The sequence below is a fragment of the Juglans regia genome, chromosome 11 (assembly GCF_001411555.2).
Source record: "Juglans regia cultivar Chandler chromosome 11, Walnut 2.0, whole genome shotgun sequence".
Taxonomy (NCBI): domain Eukaryota; kingdom Viridiplantae; phylum Streptophyta; class Magnoliopsida; order Fagales; family Juglandaceae; genus Juglans; species Juglans regia.
In genome coordinates this window covers 18,208,892-18,216,314 of record NC_049911.1, presented here as the reverse complement: position 1 = coordinate 18,216,314, position 7,423 = coordinate 18,208,892, and positions in this window count along the sequence as shown.

Sequence of the window (7,423 nt, the reverse complement as noted above, 5' to 3'; positions counted from 1 at the left end):
ATCCTAGGAAAAGACATCTGTTGAACTTCCATTGTCAATTAGAATACGACGAGTAGTATAGTTTGAAGCCAATTGTGTACCACTGTCATGTGGATCCATCACGCCTTCACAGTCATCATCATCGAAGGATATGTGGAGTGGTCTTTTCGTCCCTAACTTATTTCAAAGGCCTATCAACAATGAAAACTCTTGGCATGGGCCTTCCTTGCGGATGATGACGCTCGACCTCCCCTCGACCTCCGATGAATCCCCCCATTATTGTTATGATCTTGCCATGTGGCCGATGGGGTCTAACTGGGTTGTAATGGGGGGTGCGCTCTCTTTTGGAACTCTTGCTCCTTCTTGGACTTTCAATCTTGTGCCTACCCATTGATCTTTATCTCTTCTTCCAAGCTTGCTATCTTGGTGTCAGCTCATGTGTTTAAGGTTGCGACAATCCTCAATTATGTGGCCTCGCCTTCTATGATATGAGCAATAATGATTTGACCCCACCCATCAGGGATTTTGTTGTTATTCTGGCATGGCCACACTTCCTCGCCACATTCTACGCTCATGCTTCCATGTGTCGTTTAAGACCCTTGGTGGTTAGAATGGGAGAATTTTTCATTCCTCCAGTCGTAGTGGCTGCTTATCATCGCCTTCACATCCTTTTCTCACCCTTTTTTTTTTTTTTTCTCGTCTCTTTCACCCTTTTATCGATATTGTCCATCTCTGTTCTTTGGGGATTGTTGAAAGACTTACGAGTGTCCTCAAAATTAACGAATTCATTTGCCCTATCTATGAACTCTCCTAGGGTCGTTGACGTCTTCCTTACCAACTTAGTCATGAAGGGGATTCGAGGCAAATTTATCCCAAAAAGGCTGCAAGAGTTATTTTTTCATCTTGATTGTCCATCGTCAAACGTTCTTTGTCAAATTTGGCAAGATAAGCTTTCATGCTTTCGTCTTCTCTTTATTTCACAATGAGGAGGTATGCGGCCGATCGTCTCCTCCTCCTGCTGGCCTTGAACTGAATCAGAAATTGTCGCAAAGCTCCTTGAAGCTTGTTTTGGAACCTGCTTCTAAACTCTTGAACCAACTTCTTGCTATGCCTTTGAGGTCAAAGGAAAATATCTACACACAATTTCTCATAGGAAGCCATTTAAGGTCATATGGGCTTTGAAAGTTTCTAGATGCTCCACCGGATCTTAGACCCATCATAGACTATGGCACCTTGAATTTTAGTGGGAGGGGGACCATCATTATCTCCCTACTATATGGTTGGTCCATGCAACTGAGTAGGTTATTGACTTAGGAGGACACTCTCATTCATCTTGCCATATCTTCACACTTTTCCATGAGATCCCGTAAATCATCATGCATATTTCTCTTTTCGTTTTAGTTTCGATCCCCTTTCACTTTGGGATTCTTCATCATGTTTTCTGTCTCGTCACCACTCTTCACCTCTTTCAGATTATGCTTCCCTTCGCTTTAAGACATCATTTTCTTTCTACAAAGCCTAATTCTCTAGTGCCATTCTTTGCAGCTTCTCTTCCATATCTAAAAATCTCCTATCTAGCTTGGTATTGTGATTATCTATTGTGGCAGTTTCCTGTTCATGAACTGTGAGTGAGGATGTGGTTGCAGGCATTTGGATCTTGCTTACCAACAAATTACTTCTTTGATCCTATGGACAGAGCCAAACTATTGGTGTAATTTCCAGGTATGCCTCCATGTGCTCGATAGCTTGCAAACTTAACAAAGACTTGAGGATCCGAATGGGGGAAACCTTCGATGATTAAGTTAGAAATGATGATATTGTTATTGATAATTCAAGTTTCAGAGAGTTTTCAAATCGTAGATGTTGACCTATTTATAGATTATGAGGGACTCAATATGGCATTGCCCTTCTGAGGGCTTGATTCCTGGGGCTTGATATGGTAACTCCTCTAAGAGCTTCATTTCAAGGATTTGGTATGGTAACGTCTCTAAAAGTTTAATTTGACCGTTAATAGGGTCAATCCGGTGTTAGTGTTTCGCTCAGATTTACCTTTGTGATAAAGAAGATTTTATTGGCGGGAAACTCCCAGCCAGAGCCAACGATAAAGAAGATTTTATTGGTCCATTCCTTCACATAAGAGTACTTGTGCTCTAAGTTAACCAAGGCCCGACAGGCTCTAAAACTGCAGAGATTACCATCCAGATGCCTAAACCTGTGAAAGGACAAAAACTCACGGGCTGTTAGGTCTCGGTACTCATTGCCCACAGGATCTAGCACTTGTCGCCACAAAACGCAACATGCTATCAAGATCCTCTAGGCATTAGGCACCAACTGAGCAAGAGCAAGCCTAAGACATCTAACATGTCACGAACAGGGCGTACAAAGGGCAGACGAAGCCCCATGGTGAACATAGCAAAGATAAAGGGCAACAAAGACAATCATACATTTGGCATCGATAGGTTTCTGGTTGGGAGCTAGGGCTTTCAACTCAATGGAATCAAGGATGTTGAAATTATTCCGAGCATTCTCCAACTCACGCGAAGTGACGACGGAGGACTAGTGAGAACCCACAAAAATGGAAGCCGGCAGAGCAACAATGAGTCAGGGAGGGGAGTCGCGAGGTGGAGAATAGTCCAAAACAACAACTGCCTTACCCTTGGAAGAAGAGGAAGCCATGAAAGGATTGAAAAAAATCACAAAGAGGCAAGAACTCAAAGAGAGAATGTGAATGTAAGAACTCAGAGAAAAGAAGTGCAATAACTCAGAAAAGAAAAGGAAGGCAAGAAACGTGACAGAAGACCAAAAGAAGAGGGAAAATGGGCAATAAATAGAAGTTGAAATGAAGTGACTGTTGATGTGCCCGAGAAGAGGAAATGAACGGCGTACTGAAACGCCTCAAAGAAAGAAATGACTCCTAATAATTAAGTGTTAGGAACCTCGGTCTTGTCCCTAAACACTAAGTCTATGAGCTCGCCTTGGTGAGGATGATGACCGAGTGACCTTGCCCTCTTGCTTGGTCTTTGAACAATAATGGCAATGAAGGGTTTCTAAGTTGATGAAGGTTTAGTGTTTGAGCAATGGAATAATGATGATGATGATGGAATGGGTCTTCTAAATGATGATTATGAGTGTTTGATGCAATGTGGATGGCTTGAGGGTTGCCCTTGATGTTGGGGCCTCTTGGATGATGATTAGGGTTTGAATGAAGTAGTGTAGCTAAGGTTTTGTGTGGTGGCTAAGGAGGATTTCGAGATTGGAAGAGATGGACTAGAGTTAAAGTCTAGGATGACTTGCTAGGGTTTGAGGATGATGTGGATGAATGGGACTAGGGTTTGGTGGCTAGGGTTGGCCAACTTTGGATTTGGTTCACCCTTAATGTTAGGGTGGTTCGGTTTTGGAATATAATCTTGGTTGACTAGATGGATTGGAAGAAGTTGAGAGATTTAAGAGATTGGATTATGGAGATGAGATGGAGTTTGAATAAGTCTAAGATTGTTCCTTAAGTTTAGGAATTTGAATTTGAATTTGGCAAGAGTGGTTCCTTGAGTTTAGAGATTTGAATTGGAATTTAAATTTGAATGTGAAGAACTCAAGACTCCTAAAAGGAATGAGTTTCCTTATAGGCCTTGAGGTGGGCAGCTAGGGTTTGACGGAGGGAAGGCTTATGATGGCCGAATATGGTAAGTAAGGGAATGGCAAGATGATGGCAATTAGGGTTCTTAAATTATAGGAACACTAATATGGGAAGTGAAGTGGGCGGGTTGGGCAATTCTAATAAGGCAAGTGATTGCCAAATTTGAATGTGACCAATAAGGAAGGTGGGTTACGGCTAGGGCAAAGTGTATGGAGCAAATGATTTATGGAAAATGGACAAACACTTGGGTTGGTCGAAAATTAGGTTTGGATGGATTGGAAGAGCAACAATGAAAAGAATACCAAGAACTCAATGAAGAACACCCAAAAACAAAAGTAATAATACTTAAGAACTTGAATGAACCAAATGATAATAATTCAAAAATTGATCCACGGATTTCACAAGAGTTGAATAAACCTCATATATTGAATAAAAATAGAATCACACCTATCCACGAATTTCAAGGTGATGATGAAACAATAATCAAAAGATAGATAGATGGAACAACATCTATTCAAAGAATTGCAAGGTGATGATCCTCTCATTAGGGTTCACGAATGTCACCCAAGTAGCCCAAGTGCAAAAGCACCAAAGTGTTCACAACAACAAGCCTAAACCATCCACAATGGGAAAAATGTCAAATGATCAAAAGTTTTCAACTCAATGCCTAAGAGTCCTATTTATAGAGATTATAAAGTGATATGAACCCGTGGGAATGAAATCCCTTGAACCCACAAACAATTTGAAACTCCCAAGAAAGTCAAAATCAAGTCGACGGATGGAGAACCTAGACCCGATGAGAACTTGTTTCAAGAACTTAGATTATATAAAAATCTAGACCCGTTGAAGAACCCGTCTCAAGAACCAAGATTACAAAGGAGGAACGCCACAAAGGTTATGATTTACCTTTGATAAGTTCAAGAGTTTAATCAAAAACAAGAGGAGAAAACTCAACTCACAAATAAAATTCAATATTGTCTAGCTCCTCAAATGAGGCTACAAAGAGTTTTTAAATCCAAACCTAATCAAAACCTTAGCCAAAATAAAACCCATTTTACCCAAAATTACCCTTGATGAATAGTACCGGCTACAGTATGCGCAGCTACAGTAACCCCTACAATAAATTGATGAAACCCTAGTTCCTAAAAAGTAACTTTCCAAATAAGCCTTTGGCCAAAATACAAGGCCTTCCCAAAAACATAGTTCATAAGAAATAAGACATGTGAGCCAAGTATCTTCAAGCCCACTTATTCTAAACTAATAAAAGAAATCATTTAACCAAATTGGAAGCCTCCAATAACAATAGGCCGTATCTCTAAGTCATGTCTTTCACAGCTTGAATCAAGTGGATCAAAACTGGTTCTTCTTCTTTCAGACCCATCTTGAGTGTTGGGCTCTTGCTGGCTTCATCCCAAGTGGATTGCACCAATCCTTGCATTGCTTCCTTGATCTTCTTGGCCCTTGATCTTGTAATTGGCCCATCTGGAACTTGCAAAGGATCTTTAAGAGTAGGCCCACCTTGGTTCCAATCATTCCCCCTCTCCTCAAAAGGATTCGATCTCGAATTTTCACCTACATCAAAGGAGAAAGATCAGAAACATTAAAAGTTGCATAAACTTTATACTCACCTGGAAGATCCATTTTATATGCATTGTCATTAATTTTCTCAAGAATTTGGAAAGGTCCATCTCCTCGAGGATGCAGCTTAGACCTTCTATGGGCTGGGAATCTTTCTTTGCGCATGTGAACCCAAACCCAATCTCCTGGTTCAAAGATGACACGCCTTCGTCCTTTATTGGCTTGGGAAGCAACCCTTTCATTCTTTTGGGCAATTTGAAGCCGTACCCTCTCATGAAGTGACTTCACCAACTCCGCCTTCTTTTGTCCATCCAAACTACTCCTGCCATCAACAAGTAAAGGCATCAAATCCATAAACAATTTCAAAAGGAGAGTATGAAGTATTAGTATGCATCGTCCAATTATATGCAAACTCTATAAATGGCAAACAATCCTCCCAAGTTTTTAAATTCTTATGAACAATAGTGCGTAAAAGCTGAGTTAAAGTATTAACTACTTCTGTCTGACCATCAGTCTACGGATGACAAGTAGTGGAAAATAAGAGCTTAATACTCAATTTCCCCCACAACACCTTCCAAAAGTAGCTAAGGAATTTAACACCCCTATCAGAAACAATACTCCTAGGTACAACATGGAGTCGCACTATCTCCCAGAAAAACAAGTCAGCTATGTTTGTGGCATGAAATGAAATGTGCCATCTTACTAAATCTATCTACAACCACAAAAATAGAATCTCTACCCATTTTGGTCCTAGGCAGCCCCAAAACAAAGTCTATAGATATGTCTACCATGGCTCACTAGAAACGGGTAAGGGTGTATACAACCCATGTGGCAAAACCTTAGATTTGGTCTTTCTACATGTAATGCACTTTTCACAAATACGGTTAACATCTCTCTTCATCTTAGGCCAAAAGAAATGTTCATGCAAAATGTCTAAAGTTTTCTTGACACCAAAGTGTCCCCTTAATCCACCACCATGTGCCTCCCACACCAATAACTCACGCATAGAACAATTTGGCAGACAAAGTTTGCTTTATTTAAACAAATAACCATCATACTTGTAAAACTTACCAAATCCCGCCTTATCACATACCACATACACATTAGAAAAATCAGCGTCATCGGCATACATGTCTTTTACATATTCAAACCCAAGCATTTTAGCACTCATAAAAGTAAGAAGTACATACCTCCGGGATAGAGCATCAGCAACAATGTTCTCCTTACCTTGCTTGTAACGGATGACATAGGGAAAGGTCTCAATGTATTCCATCCATCTAGCATGCCTTTTATTCAACTTACCTTGACCCTTGAGATGCTTCAATGATTCATGATAGGTGTGGATCACAATTTCTCTTGGCCATAGGTAGTGCTGCCAAGTCTCTAATGCACGAACAAGAGCATAAAACTCTTTGTCATAAGTAGAGTACTTTAGGGATGCCCCACTTAACTTTTTACTGAAGAAGGCTATGGGCCGCCTATCCTGCATCAAAACGGCTGCAATCCCTATTCTTGATGCATCACATTCAATCTCAAAAGTTTTGTTAAAATCAGGTAATGCTAACACAGGTGCAGAGCACAACCTTTCTTTAATAGTGGCAAAATCATTCTCTTGATTAGCCTCCCAATGAAACCCAACATTCTTTTTAATTACCTTAGTGAGTGGTGCAGCAATGGTGCTGAAGTCTTTAACAAAACGCCGATAAAAGCTAGCTAAGCCATGAAAGCTTCTTACCTCAGTGATGCTTTTTGGCGTTGGCCACTCCTTGATGGCCTTGACTTTCTCTTCATCCACCTCAATAACCCTTTGTACTAACAACATAACCAAGAAAAACAACTTTTTTCCATGCAAAAGGCACATTTCTTGAAATTAGTATACAACTTTTCACATCTCAACACATCAAACATATATCTCAAATGCTCGATATGTTCATTTAAGTTCTTGCTGTACACTAAGATATCATCAAAGTACACAACCACAAACTTGCCTATGAATGCACGTAGGACATGGTTCATTAATCTCATGAAAGTACTGAGCGCATTTGTAAGTCCAAATGGCATAACCAACCATTCATAAAGCCCATACTTAGTCTTAAAAGCAGTTTTCCATTCATCACCCTCTTTCATTCTAATTTGATGGTACATACTTTTAAGATCAATTTTACTGAAAATACATCAGCCATGCAATTCATCAAGCATATCATCCAAACTAGGAATGTGATGCCGATACTT